Consider the following 6132-nt stretch of genomic DNA (forward strand, 5'->3'; position numbering starts at 1 on the left):
TGATACTTGTGTATGGATCAGAATTGAAAGGGTTTCTGGGTGTATCTATTTGATTTTTAGGTTTATACCTGGCTTTCTCTTTTGGAATGTGTGCTGTTTTACTATAGTAAGTAATATGAGAAGTAAAAATTAGTCAGAAACAAAAAGTAAACCAAAGATTTCCATCTTTGACCATTTAGGAAAGACTAGGTTGCTAGATAAAAGAGATCCCTCAGGGTTCTGAAATTTCCATTTGGATTAGTTTGAGTAGGTCACTCCTTCGGACTTGGATTCCCAGGGATTTTCCTCATTGAAAATATTTCCCTGAGAATGGGGAACTTGAAATTTAGGCCAGAAGGGTTCTATATGAGGGACTGAGAATATGCAGGCTGTGTAGAGGGCATATTTTTTGTATTTCCAAAGCAGTATAAAGGAGCTCTGTTTTTAAGGGTCTGCCTTCCCCCATGTAGTCTTGTCTTTTTTTCCCCTCTGGAATATGTTTCCTAATGTGAGAGTTTTCTGAATGAGAGAGCATTGTCATGGCTAAGTGCTTATCACCTAAATTAAGCTTGCAAGAATGATTTTAGGTAAGATTTGTAGCTATTTGTTAGTTTCTAAGATGTGGTTCATATGTCTTTCTGGCCTTTACCCCTAAATCGTAAATTCTAATCCTATGGATTATCACGGACCTGAAACCTCTGATCCTAGAGAGGTAATAAAAAGTAAGCTGAGAGCTGAAATGGGAGACCAGAGAACAGAGATGAATTCCCTGGAGGAAGAAAGAGAAACCCAAAGTGACATCTGATAGTGGTCACCCTCAGTAAAATTCTGTCCCCATGAGATGACCCTAAGAGGAGCCATCTCTCTGAGGATTAAGCCAGAGTACAGCACACATGGCAGTGATCGAATTTCTGGGGAACAGTTATTGATGGCTGAAAACTAGCTCCGCACATACCCTGAGACCTCTTCAGTCAGTCGATGAATGCACAGAGGAATAGCAGGGTTCTCCATGCATTGTCTTTTGGGGAGGATATAAAATGGTGAAAAGTCCTAATTTAGCAACAGGACCTGAATAGGCTTCTTCTCCGCCCCCCCCCCCCAAATTACAGATAAAACCAATACCAGTGGGGAGCCTGGGTGGCTCAGTCGTTAAGCATCTGCCTTCGGCTCAGGTCATGATCCCAAGGTCCTGGGATCAAGCCCCACATCAGGCTCCCTGCTCAGTGGGAAGCCTGCGTCTCCCTCTCCCACTCCTCCTTCTTGTGTTCCCTCTCTCACTGTCTCTCTCTGTCAAATTAAATAAAATCTTCAAAAGAAAACCCAACAATACCAGTGCTAGGATGATTTTCATTGGGCATCTTGAATCTTACTTTGAAGGCAAGAAGCCATGATTGTACAAATGAGTATAAAGCCAACTGGGCGAAGAATGAGGGCTCTGAATATTTTCAAGTTTGGGAAGTGATTTATTGCAAAGTAATCTCTTCAGTAAACATTGAAAATATTTCATTGAGAGTGAAATTTTTAAAACTGCAAAATTTTTGAAGTGTGTATGTGTGTGTGTATTTCTGGCCAGCTTGAATATGTAAGTCTGTGTGCACTACGTCATAAGTATTCTATCAGTTTCTGAGTGGGGATTAAGGATTGCCAAGTGCATTGAAATAAGATAGATTCAATTAATAAACAAAAATGTTAATTTATATTATTTGCTCAATAATTTCCCTTGTAGGAAAAATACTCTTAATTTAAAGATAGTCGACCAAAAATTATCATCAGTTTTTATTGATTATTGATTGAAATTATTATCAATAATAAGTTTAAGGCATGTGACAGCATGCCAAAATATGTAATTAAACTTCTGAACCTAAAATTTAAGGTTAAAAAGGGGACTCAATAGCTTGTTTTAATTACATATGTCCCTTGCATAAAAATTTTTTGTCTGTGTAAAATCCACAAAAATAAAGCTGTACTTTGCCCTGGAAGAATTTATAGTGATTTTACAAGCCAAATTTCTTTCACCATACTCCAGTAAAATTAGAAATAAGTGAAAAGTGCCCAAAATACCTAGATGTTAGGAAATACTCTCCTAGAACCAATTTTTCACTTCCCCAGCGTTCCTGAGATACAGTTGACGTACAGCACTGTGTAAGTTTAGGGTACACAGCATGACTTGATTTACATATATTGTGAAATGATTATCACAGTTAACATTCATTGTCTCATGCAGAGACAGAACCATGGGGTTTTTTGTTTTCCCTGCTGATGAGAACCCTTAAGATTTACTCTCTAGCAACTTTGAAATATACCATATAGCAGTGTTAACTGTAGTTATGTGTCCTCTCACGCTCCTGCTCGGCTTCTACTGCTTTTGTACTCTCCCCACCTCATTTTGTGGTTTGATGTTTCAGCTTACTTCTAGGCTTGAAAAGATAAATGTGTTTTTTGTTTTTTGTTTTTCGTTTTTGAGAGCGAGATTTCAGCTAGGAGAGGGGAGATCCAGATTTTTAAATACTGTTTTCAGATACACTTTTGTATTTTTAAATTTCATTTGGATTTTGCGCGCAATCAATCGCATCTATTCTGTGTGTCTTACTTAACATACCTGACAAGACCAGTTAAATTACCTATGCCTTTAGAACTTTATCCTGAAAAATAAGTATTTTTTTCCAGTTTGTTGACAGAGGTTGCCCCCGGACTGTTTCACTGTAGAAGACTCAACGGATCACATCAGTGAATAGCACATTATTCTTTACAAATTGTAGCAACCTGGGTTCTTAGTTGGGAAGCACGTGCGCCAACGCTAGCCAATTGATTCAGAAAAAGGAGTTTATTGAAAGGATATTAGGTGAGTCCAAGAATTGGCAAGAAGCGGTAAGATCATGTTCAGGGATTTATAGAAACGATTGCCAGACTTATGCTGTGGAGCCCTATGAGAGTTCCTTAACGTTCCCAAAGTTTCTTAATTTTCTTAGTATATCTCTACATTGATTTATTTTGATTCCAAGTCTGAGGCGAGTGCCTAGGTCTGGTGGATCCTAAGCTGTGCTACGTGGTAGTTTAAGAATTCAGAGGCACTAGCCCTTGTATTTCCTGGAGCTTGTAGTGGTAGGTGAACTTGACCTTCCACTCATACTAATTAAGTAGAGAATCCGTCATTTGTAGAATTTTATTCATTTGCAAAGCAGCAGCAAGGAAAATTTCCAGTATAGCCCTCTCTTCTGCCTAACCCATAAGTCAACATTTTCTTCACCTTCTATACTTTGATTTAAATATGTATATAGAGCCTCCCATGTAACATAATACAGCTATCTCTCAAAATCAAAGACAAATCACTGTCTTCCCCATGTAGGGATAACACAGAGCTTCACATCATTACATCCACTTCTAAGTCTGGGATCTCTGGGTGATGTCCATTTGTTTTCTAGTGAAAAAATTGTCATGTAAAAAGAGTTCAGATGCTGGGCATGAGAAAGGGGGAGATATAAAACCAGGTCAAATTAGCAAGCTAATATTAAGTAACTTTGGTTGTTGCCAGTAGAGATTCAAAAGCTCTTAAAACTTTTTTGTAAAACTAGGAACAAGTCAGTGACAGTTTTTACTGCTTAGGTTAATTTAATCCTTATTTGGATTAGCTTGAGGTGTAACAGAATTAGTGAATTTTATAGATTTTGCTGTAAAAATAGTACTGTTCCGGGGCACCTGGGTGGCTCAGTCGTTAAGCGTCTGCCTTCGGCTCAGGTCATGATTCCAGGTCCTGGGATCGAGCCCCGCATCGGGCTCCCTGCTCAGCGGGAAGCCTGCTTCTCCCTCTCCCACTTCCCCTGCTTGTATTCCCTCTCTCACTGTGTCTCTCTCTGTCAAATAAATAAATAAAATCTTTAAAAAATACATATATTAAAAAAAAATAGTACTGTTCCATTTAAAACATCGATTTTGGCATTTGCCAAGCGGATGTTCATGTTGAAACAGTAAAGTTGGATTTTCTGTCTTCTCGCCAATGTGGTATTGATTTGTGGTCCACTGAGGATGGTATTTAGGTGGAAATGGGTTAGTGATTGATAAACCTTTCTGTACTAATATCACCTGTCTGGACTCTTTAACAACTTTTATGTTCTATTGAATGAATGTTCATTCTGAGGTCATGACAGTCTTCATGATCATTTCCTCAGTCCTTCAGGGAGCATTCCTCGAATTTAGATGTTGGATCAAGTTCTTGAAATTTGGATATTTGCTTGGATGTTGTTCCTTTTTCTTGCCCAGGTTCTACAAGTTCATTCTCTGACCGTGTTTGTTCAGGTCTGGATAGTTGATACCTCTGCCTTTGGTTCATTGCAGATCAGACAGGTTCCTGAATCTTCTGACCATAAACTCTCCCTCTTGTTTTCTATTTGGTTTGTCCACATTTTTCTCCACCATTACTCACTTTCTGAACCGACAAGGACCACGCTACTCCTATGGGACATTTTGTGGCAGGCTGGAACTTTCTATGGGTGTAAGTACATGATTTTTCTGTACTTTTGAAAAACCTTAAAGACAGGCCAGTAACCTGGATTTGCTATTTTTTAAATGGAAGTATAATTAACATACAATGTTACATTAGTTTCAGGTGTATAGCATATTGATTAGACAATTCTATGCATTATTCAATTCAGTGCTCATCATAAGTGTAGTCACCACCTGTCATTATACAATGTAAAATAGTAATAATATGTGATATGATCATAAGTGGAATGCGCTGAAATTTTAGTAGCGGGGATTAGGTTAAAAAAGAACCAAACCTGTAGAAAAGCCAAAGGATATTTTTCTGATAAAATACCAAAGCCGTTTATTTGTATTCTCTGATATTACTATTCTCTACTAATTGTATTGGGATTCCACCATTGATACTAGGTGTACTCTCTGCTTTAGTATTTATGTTGCCCTGGGGTAGAGGGAGTTGAAATCTCTTTTTGTAATCTGGTGGATAGATTTTAGGTGTTGCTGATAGCATTTGTTATCTCGACCTGTATACAATACAGCCAATTCCAAGATGTGCTCCCAAGAAGTTGGATACCCAGTCACCACAGATCCCCATGTAGTGCAGCTTCTACCTGTGTATGAGTATCCAATTATGACTGAAGAGGGGATGACTACTGTGTGTATGGGGGGGTATTGTTTTATGCTATTCCTGGATCAAATCCAGTTGTATTTTTTTAATAAAAGGAAAACTAAAGTCTCTAGCTTTAAATGAAGCTAAAATTGTGGATTTGTGTTCATGAGACATTCAAATTGGTCAGAAAACACTGAACTAGAATACAAATGTTTAAGTAGGAGATGGAGACTAGGTTAAAACTGGCGTTAAATTGGAATCAGCAGCATTAGCACTATGAAAGGCTGCACAGCTTCTTGGGTTACACATTTATCCCGTGGAACCAGCAATCCTGCAGCAGCGATGTAGAACAAGGACTCGGTGAGTAACTTAGCTTAAGGCAGAAAAATAGAAATGGGCTTGTACTATCTTGTGGATAATAGGTAAAAACATGTTCAGAGACACTTTGGTGGTGTTACAGAGGCTATAGGGACCCCTAACCCAAGTGGAATGCCTACCAGCCAGGCAGGAACACCGAGCATTGAGAAACCATTAGTCACAGACCACTAGACCAAGGTAGGTCTATATGGGAGTGCCTAAGCAAGGCACCACCTTAGTCCGTTTAGGCTGGTGTAACAAAAATACTGTAGACTGGATGGTTTAAACAATAAGAGGAAAGCACCAGCAGATTCAGTGACTGGTGAGGACTCACTTCCTGGTTCACAGGCGGTCATTTTCTTGCTGTGTTTTCATATGGCAGAAGGACAAGAGGGGTCTCTGGAATCTCTTCTATAAGGGCACTAATCCCATTTGTGGCGAATTCACCCTCATGAACTAATCATGGCCCAAAGGCTCCTATCTCCTAATACCATCACATTGGGGGTTAGGATTTCAACCTGTGAATTTGGGTGGTGGTAGTGGGGGGGGAACATAAACATTCAGTCCATGACAGGACCAAACTTATAATAGTCTTCACAAAAGATGTTTTGTGTTGATCAGTCCAAATTTCCTGCAGGCAAGTGTTGGTCAACATCAAAGTTTTGGACGAATGATAAAAAAGGCTTAATGTAGGTCCATACAGGAAACAG

Source organism: Neomonachus schauinslandi, chromosome 16 (genome assembly GCF_002201575.2).
Source record: "Neomonachus schauinslandi chromosome 16, ASM220157v2, whole genome shotgun sequence".
Lineage (NCBI taxonomy): Eukaryota > Metazoa > Chordata > Mammalia > Carnivora > Phocidae > Neomonachus > Neomonachus schauinslandi.